The sequence below is a fragment of the Atractosteus spatula genome, chromosome 23 (genome assembly GCF_055471065.1).
Source record: "Atractosteus spatula isolate fAtrSpa1 chromosome 23, fAtrSpa1.hap1, whole genome shotgun sequence".
Lineage (NCBI taxonomy): Eukaryota > Metazoa > Chordata > Actinopteri > Semionotiformes > Lepisosteidae > Atractosteus > Atractosteus spatula.
Genome location: NC_142728.1, coordinates 5,841,176 through 5,858,809, shown reverse-complemented (window position 1 = coordinate 5,858,809; position 17,634 = coordinate 5,841,176). Strand labels below are relative to the sequence as shown.

Here is a 17,634-nt window from a genome sequence, read left to right as displayed (position 1 = left end):
GTCCTTCGGATGAGACTTAAAATCTCATCTGGTCTGACTTTCTGTGGTCATTAAAAATCCCAGGTCACTTCTTGAAAAGAGTAGGGGTGTTAACCTGATGTCCTGGGCAAATTTCCCACTGGCTTTTGCCAATCGTGGCCTCCTAATAATCCCCATCTATGAATTAGTTTCATCACTCTGTTCTCCTCCACACTGATAGCCGATGTTTGGTGAGTGTAGTGGTGCACTATAGCTACCATCAACTCATCCAGGTGGTGCTGCACATTGGCGGTGGTGGAGGGGAGTCCCCATTACCTGTAAAGTGCTTTAAGTGGAGTGTCCAGAAAAGCGCTATATACAAGTAAGTGTGAGAAAATACTATAGCTGGCCCACCAGGAAGAATTGCTGCAAAGAAACCATTGTTAAGAGTGCAGAATAAGAGGAAGAAACTTGCATGGGCCAAAAAATGCAGAAACTGGACCAGGCCAGCTTCACGCAACCTCCTCTGAACAGTTGATGTTGAACCATCTGTACTTCTAGTTGCATTGAGCTCAGCTTGTATTTCAGGGGCAGTTAGTCCCCGGTTTCGCAGACTTGTGACTCCCTGATTCTGAGGTCACCTTTGGCCTGCCTGACCTTTTTCAGTCCTCATGAGTGCCAGTTCCTTCATATCGTTTGATAGTCTTGGCCACAGCAGTTACTGACACTTGCAAAGTTCTTGCAATTTGTCTTAAAGATTGACCTTCATTTGTTAAAGTATTTATAGACTTTTTTCCTTGCTTGCTGAGCAAATTTTGCCAGGTTAATTCAGGAATTACAGACTTTTGGCCATGCTCCTGATATTTATAGTAATCATGGATCCTCACCTGTTTACCAATAACTGGTGACAAAAGGTAAATGAGGTAAAATGTTTGTTAACTGTGAGAACATCTAACAAAGACCATTTTAAATGTCTTTTAGTGTTCTAACAGCATGTTATACACATTTCTGACTTTTAACTAACCTGGGCTTCAGACTGAAATCTGTCTGCTTTAGGTGTTCATGAAAATTAAAATTTTCAATGCAGTTCACTTAAGATTATAAGTACACATATCATGTTATTAAATATTAAGTGTTTATAGACAGGTTTATGAAAAACCTGGTTTCAAGCAGGTGTACTCAATCTTTTGACTGGTACATGTACTATACATCCATAATGGAAGTAGACCTGATACTTACAGGCAACAACAGTGAAGAAATATTGTTGCTATAGCAATGTTCATAATGCTTCTACAATAATCTGCATTAAATAATATTTTTTTTAGTCATTGATGAGAAGGGCTTTTGCACAGAATTCTACTTGTTTTTCAATTTTGCTTTGTGTTGGATAACATAAATCCTGAGCATGTGCACGTACATTAGGAATTATGGGATATGTTCTGGTCAAACAGATTTTTTGGCAAATTGGGAAGGATGTGTGGTGGGATACTAACAATAGTGTTTTTATCTAGATCAGTCTTCTTCAATGCACTGAGACTTGGGCTGATCAGAAAATCAATTTCTCTCAACCTATTGTTGGAGATTATTAATTGCTGAAGTTTCTGGAGTCATATGAATGTACTGCTGTGCAGGTGTTCAATTCCAGTTTCAAATATCCAGACGTTCCAATCCTCTGAGATGTCTAAAAATATTATTACTTGTGTTTGTGTAGTTTCAAACAATTTAAAGTTGGTCAGACCAGCCATTTCATATGGGACAATAATGTTTGTGCTGTGTAAGAAATATCAGGGTATATAGGTTATTTTTGGGTTCTTAAAAACATGGTAACCCCCAATAGCATTGAGTTTAGTGTGGTGAAAGCCTAATGTCTCCAAAAACTCAAGTCCAGAAAAAGGCAGTCCTTCAAACCTGATTTCAGAAATGTTGTAGCTTGATTTTGGTTAATTTTAAGAGTTTCTGGGGTTACTTGGTATGTCAGCTCAGTTGTGGGTATTTAAGTAATGCTATTCATCCTGAATTAAGTAAACCTAATCTGACAGAAATTACTGTGCAAAACTGTGATTTTGGAGGCATTCACCATGCAGCAAAATATCTCACTATGGTCTGCTACACATTCTTTTAAAATAACATAAATTTCCTGTAATTGAAACAAACAAAAGCCATCTATAAAATCATTGTCTGAAGCAGCATACAGAGACGAATTTGTATCTGTCGTTACCAAGAAATAACCTGTGAACTTTAAGAATGGCAAATGCTTTGAGACCATCCCTAAAGGCACCTGGAAGAGCAAAGGTATTTTGTAGATCACATTCTTTCAAATATAACCCCTTGAAAGAACCAGTTCTAGAAATCTGATTTCTAGAAAGAATTGGTGTGAGGTTTCTGACAGACGTTAGCTGTATTATCTTTATTTATATGAAAGAAATTTTGTGGTGGTGTAAGTCAAACATCCCAAATATAGTAAAGTTTGAGATGCTGGTATTTTAATCACTTGTAAGTTGTTTGATGCTGCATTTATTTCTTGCAGATGAGACTGGATCTGTGAGGAGGTCATCTAAATAAAAGAGACCAGTTTTTGCAAGCTTCTGTAGTGTTGTGTTGGCACACAAGCAAACACATTACTTTGGTAATGTGCAATTGGGTTTCAAGTAAAAATCAAAATGGTCAGGTTCTTTATGTGAAAAGAGCTGTCTAGAATGAATGTGATATGGCACCTGTAAAACAAAAAGAAGTGCAACATTAGTGAAAGAAACTGTACAAATGTGTATATATACTTTGTGCTTTCAACTGTAAAAACAGGTAGGTGTAGGTCCGGTAGGCTGGACACTCGATCAGAAAAGAGAGAAGAGGAGAAGGAAGGAGACAGGAGCAGAAGGAATGGCAAATCTACCCCAGCTGCTCAGAGCTTCTGATTGGCTTGGTGACATGAGGATATCTGAAAGAACAAAGCTTATAGTATCATGAACGCAGAGCCGCTTGTTTTAGGTGGAGGGTTGAGTCTGAAGAGTCTACAACTTTGGTTCTGGATGAATATGATGAAACTGAGGTCAAGGCAAACACAGAATAAGAAACAGAATAAACCATCTGCAACAAAGCTAAATGTAGAGGGCTAGAAGAGATGCACACTTTGCGGTAGTCAGCTAAGGAGTTATCGTGTGCAGGAAGGGGATGTATGAGATTAGAATATAACCTCCACCTGATCTTTTGTTAAAAAATGCTAAATTGAATTATAATATCACCTGCTTTCTAGCAACAAATTTTGCCAAAAAGTATGCTGTAATGTACTGGATGTTATGTTAACAGCATCTGATAAGGCAGCTTAGAAGAAATCATATGGCAGAGACAGGCTATTCTTAAAGACCTGCTGTTTGTGGTAATGGAGTCAGTCAAAGCATAATACAGAAGTTAGGGGAGCACTTATGCATATGTTGAAGGCACAGTTGACCAGTTCTTGCAAATTCTTCTGACTGCTATTCCAGAGTTGCATTGAACTCTGAAAACAGATGTTAGCTTAACATGGATAAGGGCTCTGTTCCAAAACTGTGGCCATTTATGTCTCTATATGGGGCTATAAATTGGATCATAGCGCATCGGATGATGCAGGAATCATAATGGAAGGTTACACTGGTCTGCAAATCTTCTATATACAGTATAGGGCAATATAGTTACTCTGATGCATTGACATCCTTCTATTCAAATGCTTTCAATAGCTGTCTTCTCAAACTTTAGTACAATATACCATAGCTCTAGACCTTACTAGCACAGTCAATGACTTTTGTTATTGATTATTTATAAATCAAACTGGGTTGGTTGAGAGGGCCACCCTATGGCTTGAAAAATGTACAGTACTTGTATCTCAGTGACAGAAATGTGCAAGAATCTGGGCACAATGCTCCTGTGTGGCTTAACTAGTGTGAAGCTACTCCATGAGCAATGGAATCTTTGGAAGAGGTTTCCTCAGTTATTCTGTATACAGCAAGTCCTGTAATTTCATACAGTACCTTCAGGATTGCAGTGACCATGTGAGTAAGTGAGCAATGCACCACCCCTGCAATTAGTACTAGCTCTTTTATCAGGTGCTACAGAGCTCAGTGGAAATAATAAAGGTGAATGGCTCAATGAGCAAGTAAATTGGAACTGTTTATCTGCCTCCCCTCTTTCTCCCCATGCAGTACAGGGGTTAATACAGTGAAGCTAGACATAAAGAAAACAATTGATAATTTGAAACCTCAGCAGTATGTCGGAGAGACCATTTACTGCAATAAGCTGATATCCTGTGGTTATCTCTTTTTAAATTTTCTTCACAATATCTAGGTTGTTTTTAATATTTTAGCACTGATCTCTGGTACACTTTATATTCTCTCCTTTTACATCTAGTTTTCCCTTTTTGAAACAATTACCAAATTTATGGTTGGTAAGTTGTTGGCAAGTAGAGTTGGCAAGTTGAATTTAATTTGGACAACTTCTGTCACCTGTTACACTCTTTTATAGAACAAATCAATTTATTTTATATAGCACCAAGGTTGCCCCAAGGCACTTAACAAAACAAGTGACCATACATGTTGTAAATACAGAACAGAAAAGACCAGAAGACAATGGAGGAGAGGAAGGAAAAACTCCTCAGTAAGGAGAAAAACAAAACTCTAGGGGTCCAAGGTCAACTGGCTGTACAATCCCTTTGGGCATGCTAACACTATACAAAGTGTTAAAAAATGAATAAGGGTATTAATCCATCCATCATGTCTTCTGTATGTCAGTACTGAAGTCTGGAGTAGACTGGTAAAGTCTCTGTTTAAGACAACAAAAATATACAGCGGGAGAGTGAAAAAAGACTGAAAGTCAACAAGGTTACGTGATAGTGAAACAAGTATCAATAGCTGCTGTGTCAGGGATAATATTATATCACAGGTTTGATATACTGTATGTTCCTGACCAAACAGGATCAGCCGGCTATTATAGGGTGAGGGTTCAACAGTGAGGAAATGACTAGATTTGAGGACCAAACTGTAGACGGAAGGAAATATTAAGGCTGGTCCTACTGTACCTCAGCAGATTACTCTCCCGACTTTTAGGTAGAACACAATTGTATGTAACATAACATATTCCTGGCCGCACTGCCTGAATAGGAGGATGTGCTACAGGCATATTTTTCTCAAGTCTATAGCTGCATGTTTTTTTTTTCAATTTTAGCTCAGTTCATTATCTATTTTTTGTCCCATCCTGAGCATACAGCTCATACTGCTGTTCCCAATGGAAGTTTAATGATGCGAGTACAAAGAACAACAAGAAGATCCCACTCCTGCCACTGAACTGTAGTAGTGAAAAAAGAATGCAATACAGGATCTTAAGAGATATATTGAACACATGTGGAGTTTTATAAAGGCTACTTGTCACCCATTATTTCACACTTTTTGGAATCATTATTATAAACAAAAAGATTATTACAATGATTATAAATCATTATATACTGTGGATGACTGGTTCCCCTCAAAATAAAACTTCCTGGGGCCCAGGTCATGTGCAGCTCAGTTAAATTACATCTGCAAAACTAAATCATAATTCCAGAGCTAATTTATCACTTTAATTCATCTGCTCCTTGTTCATTTTTATTTGCCTTTTTTTTCCTAACTAAAATCTGATTTTACAAATTATTCTCCTTCAAGGTAATGTCTATGCCAAAACAACAAATAACAATAACAAATAAATGAAGCCAGATCCCAATGTCTCTAAATAACCTCAACTGTTCACCCTGATACATTAGCTCATTCAAAATTAACCATTTCTCCATATCTGAGGATATATTGTATGTTACCCAGATCTACCCAAATATCTCAATATGTCCAATTACAAGCAAGCATGTAAGCATATAATTTTTCAGATGTTGAGCCTCTTTTCAGATGTAAGCAATGTTATGTTTCTTCTTTCTCCTTTAAGAAGGCAATTAACCTTTATTTGTTCCTTTGCAGACAATGTATGCTGACATAGCGTCCCACTTAAACCTGATAAAAATATTTAGAGGAGCTCTGTTCTGTGTTGCTCAGGGCTTGCATGGGTCTGACCACTGCCCTCCTTGCAAATTTGACAAAATGATTTTAAGAGGGAAGGAAAGCCTCACTGGAAGACCATTTGAAAAACAGACTGAATAGCTGTTAAAGTACAAAATTATTTCACATACCTGTACAGTGTATGTAATTGTTAGTTCATTGAATCATGTCAGGCACAAAGTGTTAGTTATTAAGACATTGCTTTATGTATGTACAGTATGTATTTTTATATACAGGTGCACTTTTGAATTAATTTTTTTATATCTTTGTTATAATATATATTATTTAAATTAACTGTTATGTAGCTGTCTTGTATTTCTGCAGTGCTAAACCATCACAACCAACAACAGGCCATCTAACTTCTTATAACGAGTTAACTTCACATCCTGCAGAAAAATATATTGTCACAGGATGCCAACAGTGAAGACAGGAAATGGCTTATGGGATGTGTTTAATTGAATTTGCATGTAATGCCCAGTGATCTTGTCAGTATTGGTGGGTTTGTTGTTTTCCTGTGTGGTCGTTTCTTACCCCTAATAAAAGATGTTGAGTACAGACAGTGGGGAAGAAAGCACTTAACAAGGAGGGAGTCAATTATGGAGTGTTTGCAAAACGTTACATCTGGTGCAAAACCAACACAGCCAAGCACAGACGCGGTCGAACATGGTGATGGCAGCATCGTGAAATAGGAAGCTTATTAATATTGAAGGAAAAATAGGCAGAGCAAAATACAGGCAAACGTGTTTCAGTATTGTAAAGACTTTGGGTATTGTGGCATTACGTGGGAGCGTGTTCGGAGCAGAGGTGGAGCCCTGGAATAAAGGCGACACATTGCCCTAGCAACCACAGCTGTCCTGGCTAATTAAGGACAAGCCGCAGCTGTGGGGGCCCTTTAAGAAAGCACCTCTCTGGAGAGACGAGTACTTCACTGCAAGGGAAGAACCTTCCAGTGACAATCCCCTCCTGGAGGGGATTGTGTTGAGAGCATAGGGCCGCATTTTTGCTTCATTTTATTTTTTTCTCCTGTCCCACCTTGTATCCTCCGCTGGGGCAGGTTTTGGGGGGTTTTCTTTTGGCTTTGTGCTCCTTTTCTCCCAGTCTGGATCCCACTAAATAGGGTTAATCCACACTAGATAGCACTGTTAGCAGTTCTTTTTTCCCCAGGCTGGACCCCACTAAATAGTGACAGTCCAGGCTGGACACTACTGTGCAAAACGATGTATTTTTTTTTCATTTTGCTTTGGTTTTTTCTTTTTTCTTTTTTTTTGGTGCATCCGTCTTCTCAGAGGGGTGTCGATGTTTGCTTGTGTTTGCCACGGCTCCTCCTACTCCTGCACTGTTATAATATATATATATTTACCATTTAGCAGAATACTGATCCAAAGGACAAGGCTAAAGCTGTACTGGAATAGCTAAATAATAAGAAAGTGCATGTTATTGTGTGGCACAGTAAAAATTAAGAGTTTAATCATATGGAGAAATTATGGAAAGACTTGAAAATTGCTATCCATAAGTGATCCCTAAGCAACTCAAGAGAGCTTAAAATAATGGTAAAAAATTGTGTGCAAAGCTGATAGAGAGATTCCCAAAAAGATTTGTAGCTGTATTTTCAGTGGACTGGGTTTACAGGTCTGAATGCTTATGTGGCTAAGGATCTGTGCCTGTGGCTGGAAGGTTGCTGGTTCAAATCCTGTCGCCAGCAGAGGATTCCTGCTCTGTTGGGCCCCTGAGCAAGGCCCTTAACCCCAACTGCTCTAGGGGCGCTGTACAATGGCTGACCCTGCGCTCTGACCCCAGGCTTCTCTCTCTCTGTATGTCTCATGGAGAGCAGGCTGGGGTATGCGAAAAGATTAATTCCTGATGCATGAAATTGTATATGGCCAATCAAGTGATCTTATCTTATCAATCAACATTTCGGTTTTTTTTGTGCTGATATTTATGATATTATGTCACTCATGTTATGCTTAGACGTCTTCAGCTGGAGCTCTTAGGTTTTTATTAAAAGATTAAGTTTAAAATGTATACAATTTTCACAAAATGGGACACTGTAGGATAGATCTGTATAGTTTTATAAGGTACTTAAGGTTATGTCTGGCTGTAATTCCATGGTGTCTTTATTCACTCATCAGTCAAAATTGTGTTGATTGTAACTTGGGGTAATTTTCTCTTTCATCTTTGACTTATATAATCTGTGTTACTGACCCTGAAAGGTGATGCTGGGGTCCTGGCCACTAAAAGATTAATAAAGCATCTGTCACATATTTGTGTCTGTGGTGTGACATTAGTATAACTGAAGAAAATCTTCATACCTGAAGAAGGCCCCACAGCCAAAACATTGTGTTTCACCTATGTATGCTTGACCTATGTATTTTCAAATACATTGGTACAGTATTTGTTCCTTTCCTTAACTCCTGTTTGATGTCCCAGGAAGTTCCCAAAAGCTATGGTGAAGTTTCTTTATGCAAGCTGCAATATGGTCATTGGGCATAAGGGAATTCTTAATGATGTGAAGGGAGAGTGGGAGGAATTTTCACAAAAACATTGATGTGGTCAAATATATCCTCTCATCACAAGATCACCTGCAGTTAGTAGGCCAATTATCCACTAAAAATTCAGACACTGCTTGGCAGACACAAGAACAGTAATATAATCAAAAACTCACCTGCATTCATTTAACCCAGGTAACAAAGTGCTGCTGCTGCTTCTCTCATCTAATTCCAAATTGCCAGTTAAGTGGCAGAAACTGCTTGAGGTAATTAGACCGATTTGATACTGTTAACAGGGAGGTCATAAACCCACTGTATTTATCATGAAAATGTCATCAAATCATCAGATAATACCATGATTACTTCTTCTTGCCATCTTCTAGAGAGAATGTCCCAATTGGGTCAATTTAAACCAGATCAGTGAACAGAATTGCTAAAAGCGGTTAGAAATTTCCTGAATGTTTTCTATGATACGGTATACAAGACAAATAATTTAATTAATTTTAGTTTCATTCACCTATCTTCACCCCTCAGAAATCCAGCTGCCATCTAAATTGTACAGGGCACTTTAACACTGCAAGCCACTGTTAATCAAGGAAGTGAGCAATGTACTGAAACCCTACAGTAGGTTACCGAGCCATCACAGTGAGAGTAAAACCAAAAAGTACAATATAAATATCTCAAATAAATTTTAATACAAGATTTACTTACACACCTGGATATGACAAGCTTTTTGGATCCCTGGAAGACCTTCTGTACAGTTGACAAGATGGAATAGGTAGATTTCCTTGGAGACTAATTCTAGTGAAAATACCGCCATATTCAGGTATAAATGTTGGTTTTTCGCTATTCCATTTGACCAGCATGGGGTAACAGAAACTTTTTTGAGACTAAGGGAAAACTATCAGAGAAGAAAGATTGCACTGACTGGATCAGGGGGCATTAATCATAAATAATGTTTTACATTCTGTAAACAAAATCAGTGTACTCAAAGATGTGGAGTATGGATATTCTGTTTGGACAGATATACTCTATACACAGAGAAACATATAAAATTAAATTTGATATGATATAGGAGACCGAGTCTTTGCTTGAATGTATGAATCATGGAACTTATTAATATGAGTTAATGCTGTATACAAAATCCATCTTGAAAGTTTACAAAGACTTAACATTTTCTCATTCTTCTGCCAAGAATGTCCAAGGCTGCCAAACAAATAGACATTGTCTTCTTATGGAACTTTAGTATTTCCAACCTCACATCCACACCCTTTCCAAGTCTGAAGTCATTAATTTATGTCATTTTCTCTGTCTCTGATCCATGCTCCTCCTTCTCTTGTCCTCCTCTAGAGGGCACTCCGACCCTTTTGTGTTAGCTTCAATATCACGTTCACCTGCCCCTTGTTCCGTCCTTTATTTAAACCTGGTGCTCCAGAAGCTCAGGGCTCTGCATTGGAATACGGACGCTCGGAGACCCACCTAGCATCAAGTCGCCCTATGTCCATGGCTTGAGGGCATAGACTTCCGAATGTTGTCCAGACCAGCTGAGTCCAGGGCTCTGGTCATTCTGTTTTTAATTTCCTTGTTCCTGTCCCTGATCCTGTTCCTGATTTTAATCTTGGATGTGTCTTGGATGGATCTCCTGGCAATTGGACCCCAGACTGCACCCTAGTTTCCCATTTTGGACTTCCCTCATTTGGACTTGTTCGCCTGCGCTCCCCCATTGACCTGGATCACTGTCTGCACTGCCCCCTGTTCCCCATCCCTTCCATTCCTCTCCATGTTTTCCCCATAGCCCTTCCCCCAGTTACAGACACCTTCTACTTTGTCTTTCACTCTCTTCTCTCTTCTACCCTGCCTGTCAAAAATACTTCAATGCTTTGCATTTAACCAACTCTTCAGGTCTCTCTCACAGCATGACCTTTTTTTATCTAAATCTGTGCAACTTTAATCTAGTAAACTCCAAAAAGACTTTTTTGTGCTTTTCTGTCAGTCACAGAGGCTTCACACTCTACAGTACTAGAGCTGCTTCTCAATCATGATCACTCTCATTGCCCTTAGTTGGTACACATCTTGCCTGTTGGGATAGTCCTACTAAGTACCACGAAAAGATATGTTTGTTGCATCACAGAGCTTCAACAGGGGCCTCATGAGACTCTGTGCTGTCACCTCTTCTCTTTTCTCTGTATACCAGCTCACTTAGCTCTTGCTCCGTCTTGTCATATTTTCACATTGCTTTTTATATTATATTTTTGTATTAGTGCTTATTTTATAGTTTATAGTTTATTACAGTAAGCAATTGTGAAACCATGAAAGTGGGTTCATATCAAAATCATTGCTACACCAAAAGTTCAGCAGAAATTGGGAATTAACAGTATTATTAGATAAATATAGACCTATTTGTAATAAAACTGTGGGCTTTTTGTAATATACCTACTGTATGTCCAGAACCAAATACCCTGCAACACATAAGACATTATGTACTTTGTAGTCAAAGATAAGTTACTAACAATTGTTTGCCATTATCTTAGAAAGGTAAAGCAAAATGGATATACTGTAGGTATACAGCAGATAGGGTCTATCATCCTCTTTGAGTAAGACCAAAAATTCTTGTCTTCATTTTTTAAAAAAAATCATAAAACAGCTTGAATTCATTTCAATCTTTAGGGTCAGCAGTGCAGATATTAAATGAGTCATCATGTTCATGTTGTTGAACAGTTTGTATTTCGATGCAGACAAAAGAATTCACTAGATTTAGAGAGCTCCCTTGATCAGATCATATGAAGTAAAAAATATATTCTGAAAAGTTTTTCTATGAACACCAATTTTCCGCAGCATTCCTGTTATAGCTCTGTGTGTGGCTAGGATCATGAATGGGTGTCTATTTAAATTTATGTTCTGCATTCCCATTTTATGATTGACATCAGTTGCACAGTATAATGTCATGTTAGAGTTTTGCAATATGGTAATTATAATTGGAAACTGAGATTTTTGTTGAACTTAACTTTCTACTTTTATTATTTCATTCTAAACATCACCTGATCCCACACCTTTATTCTGATGTTGTTCAGAAAGGTATATATTTTCACGTTCTCAATTTTTTTGTGTTGTTTTTCTCTTTTATATGGTTATTGACTAAAGCAAGTAGAGATTGTATTATTTATTTTTCTTGTTCTTGTTGTTTGCAATAGGAGAAGGGAAGGAGGTAACCTGTTATTTATCTCTCACTTTGCACATAGTGATTGCTACTTGCTGTATACTTCAATCATTCAGGTTAAAGGGATTTAGTTTTTAGAAGATATGTGTGATGGGGATAACTTACAATTTATCTATATGCAAACCAACTCATGTTTGTTTTTTTTATTTTAAAAGATAGACTAATCATTTCTGGTGGTAACAGTGAGAGATCAGTCTTGGTAATAAAGTAAATCCTAGCATAGCCAGAAATATCTTAAGAAAATTTATTTTTAGACCTTGAATTCGGGATATGTCTTTATATTCTCTTTGGAAACAGTGTATGAGTTTTAAAAAGGAAGTCCTGCTTTCTCTTGCTTCATAATAAATATGCAAGATGAATAACAATTTCAACTAAATCCAAGATGTCCAGATGTGAGGTCTTTAAGTGGCTTTATTAGAACACCCATCTTTATTAGAACACACATCTGGGGCAGAGCGGTGCCTCTGTGGCTAAGGATCTGTACCCATGGCTGGAAGGTCACCAGTTCAAATCCTGTGGTCAGCAGGGGAATCCTACTCTGTTGGGCTCCTGAGCAAAGCCCTTAATCCCAGCTGATACAGGGTGCTATGCAATGACTATGTCTCATGGAGAGCATACTGGGGTATGCGAAAAGACAAATTCCTAAAGCAAGAAATTGTATATGGCCAATAAAGTGATCTTATCTGTTGCTACAGTATAGCTACATTGGCAACAATATAATTTTTCACACAACTAGTTTTAACCATGTACGTGAAAAAAATAATTTTCATTATTTCCAACTAAAGGGTGAATACAGACAACTTTGTATGAGGGTTTACCGGCGAAAGGATGAAAAAGCCTTTATTTTTATTTTTGACTATATATTATTTACATACTTGTTCTCAAAACACAACTGTAACCTTTAAATATCTACAACACTACAATTTAAAAGGAATATCTAATGTTACATGAAGAAATAAAATACCTCAACTATATATTCATCACCCTTAAGTAGTGTCCAGAAATATTTAGTTGATACTGTATATTGATATTATATATTGTTTTATTTTCGAAAAACAAATATTTTTTAATAAGTGAGATACTTCTTTCTTCTCTCCTCCCTTGTCTTAAATTCTTCCTTCACTTCCTGTTTTTTTTCTGTGAAAAGTAATATCATTTTCATCCAAAGGTAACAAATGTGTCCTATCAGACACTGGAAACAAAGGAACTCCAGATTTTGAAGTATTACTCTGGATGTTTGGCTGATATTTGCTTGTAATAATGATGTGTTTTAGTGGAATAAAAAAAAATGAATGATATATAAAATAAAATATAATACTGTTATCAAGGTTTTAAAGACAATTTGAACAAGGAGTTGTACAAGCACAAGCTCAAAGTGATTTATTTTCATCATCCAGTATAATCTACGTCAAAAGTGATATACTGTATGGAAGAAAACAACACTGTAAAATTGTGACTTTGCAGCTTGAGTCTACAGAAGAATGAATATAGACTACAGGTAGCTGAAATTGCATTCCTCTTTTATTTTTTCTCACATTTTTTTCATCAGGGATTTGTGAATAACCGTCATGTTCTTCCTGAAAGGATTGCTCTTCTCAGGCGGGTCCAGAACCTCATTCTGCCCAGGGGATTATCCTTCCATTTCAAGCATGTGTTCCTCTTCAAGTACTTGTGAAGCCCGAGTACTATTGTTATCCTTTCTTCATCTACATCTTTTAATATGACAGCAATGATGCCTGGAGTCCCTTCTAAAAGCTGTAGCGACTGAGCCACCTCAAATTCAAATTTGCACCACTTACTCTCCATGAAGTGCTTTGATACTGTATGACTTCAATGGCTTTTTGGCTGTTCATGACTCATTCCTCAATGATATTGGAGACTATAGGCTTGCCTACTTCAAAGTCTCATACATATAGACACAGTCGAAGAGGAGGCATTCCCTTCTCCAAATTTTCTACCTGTCACGGGAGCCGGGGACTAGCCGTGGAGAGAGACCGGCAAGATGGGAGGACCCTATGCGTAGCAGTAGGAACAGACCGAATGAGAGGGTTCGTCCGGGCTCAAGGTACTGGGTGGAATCGGGGTGAGATATAAGCCCTCAGGTAGCGGACGTGGGGCGACCTGGCGAGGAGAGCCTCTCAACAACCTATCCTAATGCCGAGCGAGGAGGAAAGAGAGACCCGGAAATATAAAGCCCCAGACGCAAGACACACCAGAAGTACAAGGAAAGTACAAGCAGCTAGGAACAGGACAGAGCAGGAGCGCCATCTGGCTGTGGAGGGCGTGACACTACCAGTTCTTCAAAGACCCACGTTTCATCTCCACTGAAATATATGACGAAGGCATCATATTCACTCTCACCCTGCTGGGTGCTTCTGTATGCATTCAGTAAGATGCAGCCATAATGAAAGTAATATTGATATTTATAGGCAACAATTGTCAAAAAAATAAAGTGATAGTTCTGAACGTTGTGGTTATGACAATTGTTACAGTATTTTTGCAGGAATCAATATTAAATTTTATCACTTTTTTATTCAAAGAAGATAATGGACTTTTGCAAAGAACATCATTTGGGTTTTTCAATTTTGCTTTGTGCTTGACAGCCCAATTTATAAATTCTGAGACTGAACAAGTGCATTCAATAGGATTGTGGGATATGTCAAAAGCAGAGAGTTTTATTGGCAGCCTAGCGAGTATATTTTGAGGAATACTGTTTACATAGTTTTTATCTAAATCTATCAGCTTCAGTGAAATAAGGCTTGGGTTCAAAAGAAAATCTATAGTTGTTAATTTATTGTTGGAGATAATTAAATGCCAACATTTCTGGAGTCCTATGAAAGTGCTCCAGTGCAAGTGTTAAATCCCACAGATATCAAGGTATTTCAGCTGCATGAGGTTTTTAAAAATATAGGCAGAAATATTCCGCCAAAAAAGTATTCTTGACATCTTCAGTATCTTTAAACTTGTCAGACCATCCATTACATTATGAACACTTAAGTAGGTATTTGTGTAAGAAATATCAAGATATTTGAGATTTTTAGTTTTTGTAGACAACTGTATTCCCCAATAGTATCAAGCTTTGTATAACTCAGATCCAGAATTTCTAGATATTCAAGTCCTTTGGAGGGTACGATATAAAACCTAATTTCAGCATTGTAGCTCAGGTTAAGGTATTTTAATTGGGGTGCTCCAGAAAACTTAAGATTGCAGCAATTTCTCATACTAAAGTGATTAGAGCTAATATCTATTTATTTAAGATTGGTCGTGTTTGTAAAACCTGATAAGAATGTGGTCAAAAACTCATTATTTCTTATCAAAAAATTCTCTAAAGTTGACTGGTTTGATATTTGTGCTGTAGGTAAGTCATTAAATGCATTCTTACTCAAATCTAACACTTTAAGATTTTTCAACTAGGGAACAGCTAAACTCTCCAATCTGCTGTGCAGTATTTTGATCACAGTAGCTTTTGCAAGACAAGAAAATACGTCCATGGTTTTAAGATATATTGGGAATTGTTTCATATTAAGGAGATGTATTTCCTGAAATGTGATCATGCATAAGCCCTCAAAAAGGTTAGTCTGAGATGATATGAGAGTTTTATCATCTCTGTAGTTTCCAAGGACAGGTTTGTCCACTTTTAGGCCTGCCATTGCTCTTAGGCAGTTCTTCATATTTTCAGGAGAGGCAAAGGTACTTCTCAGGTGAAGTTCACCAATGTGCATTCCATTGAAAGCTCCAGGTTCAATGTCCGAAATTCTGTTTTTTGATAAAATTATTTTTACAGTTGGTTTGCTGTGTTCATATTTCTAAAACACAAAGTATCTTTTGCCAGTACACTTGAAATGTTATGATTGCAAAAGTCAAGAAGCGTAAGGGCAGTGAAATTTAATGTATTTAATGTATTTAAGGGAATTAAATTAATGTAATTTAATGTTCTTATTGTCTTTGGATTGTTCTTGCCCATGTTCAGCTCCTTCAGTTCTGTCAAGGAGAAAATAAGCAAGTCCCATATAGGAAAAATGCAAACTTCCACAAATGTAAGCTGCTGTAGTATCTTCAGATGAGAGAAAGGCCTCTCTGAGATTTGTTTGATTGGGTTCCCAGTAAAAATTAAAATGGTCAATTGTTTCACATGCAGAAATGCATTGTCTTCAATCAGGGTGATTTTGCACTTGTATTGTAGAACATAGAGAAAAAGGGATACTATGAGATGAATTGTGCTATGCATTATGCATAGAAGTTCCTTTTAATAGATACTGTCACACTCATGGTGTGAAATAAACTCTTCTGTTGTCTGATAATAATTTGCAATACTTTTTTTGCATTTCAAATTTACACACGCCAAATTAAATGCTTTAAACTCATGCATCATTTATTTAATCTGAAAATTAAGACATGATATGTATATGAAATGTTATGGAAAGCATTGCATATAACATTAAAATTGATTTAAAGTATAGCTTTCATTGTTAATAAAACAGTGTTTCCCAATTCTATCAGGATTCTGCTAGCACATCATATTTTTCATCCAGCCAGGTGCATATAATGCACTCTACATACAAACATGCAATCATACATTATAAAATAAAAAGGTTATTTAAAGTACTCCACATGCTACACCCAAAATAAGCAGTGCTGGAAAAATGGTCCATTGCCTATGCTAACTCAGCTCTTATGGCCATCCCCTTTATACATTTTTAAATTAAATACTGTTAAAACTCTTGGCAAGTACTTGGAAGTTCCTTACTGGCTAAGGATGTATGGTACATGAAAGAGCGTATAGGAAGTTTAATAAGGAGGCCAGTAGAAACCAGGCTCATAATGAGCAAATTATCAAACAGAAGCAACTGGCATAAGATAAACTGCTGCACAGATGCTCATTCTCTATATGGGTGTGTTGAACTGAAACAAAAGATGCAATAAACAAATACACCACAAACTGCAATATCACTGCATACAGTAAGTGTGTTTTTCTATAATTATTTCATTAAGAAAAGGGGAGTAAGCAATACCTTGTGTGGTCAAGAGCAGTTAGATCAGGAAGCAGAGTGATGGAAGCTTGCTGTAGTATCTTCAGGTAGTTAAAGCTAAAGTCTAGACCCCTGACGGTCACTGGAATTTCATCAGGTATTCTGCTTAGGTTTAGCGCCATTCAACAGAAAGAGAAACCGGTGACAATCTAAAGAAAATGGAAATGTTTCTTGGTTAGTTATCCTAAAATAAAAAATTATGCAGCCATGCAAACTTAATATTTTTAACTGTAAACATAAGTCTTACAAATTACAAAATATGGGATGTTTTTCTCACTTTGGTGGTGTTTATCAAACATGATGAAGTCCTTCTTGACTTTAGGCTTAGTGCTGTACATGTTCTTAAAAATTGGAAAGAACAAAAAACCAAGGACACACAACTACTTCTCCAAATGTTGTGCTACTTAAAGTAGAGTTGAGATTTAATTGATTTGTGGGAAGCCTATCTTTTACAGCTTTACTGTAAGGGTTCAGTTCAGAAGTGACATGTGGGACTGTGAGACACTTTTAACTGGGTCTGAGACCGAGAAGGGATCTCCAGAACAGGGGAAGAATAAACAATGCATCATTACACCTGAGTTCATTTTGTTAGATCTCCCCACACCCAAGACATCCAACCCCCATAATGAGTCCTGAGCCCTGTGTAGGCAAGAAACTCAGTCAGGAGAAGACACACAAAGAGAAGAATTTGGTGGACACAGACTGCACCACTGGATACAGGACAGAACTCGAACATCAAAAGTTGACTTGGACTCAGAGAAACAAAGTAGGAGGAGCATAAACTACTACTTTGTTAGGGAAGGCAATGACTGAAGGGGGTGCCTAAGACCCATTATAAGACAACAAAATGTTTCTTCACCATGGTGGAAGGGGCAGGCCAGGTCATCAACTGGAGCTCT

The 17,634-nt window shown here is 37.5% G+C and overlaps 1 pseudogene; it reads right to left on the bottom strand.

Moving 5' to 3' along the window:
• Positions 1–13,271: 13,271 nt before the first annotated feature.
• On the bottom strand, positions 13,272–16,857 carry LOC148816088 (toll-like receptor 4; annotated as a pseudogene).
• Between the last annotated feature and the right edge of the window lie 777 nt (positions 16,858–17,634).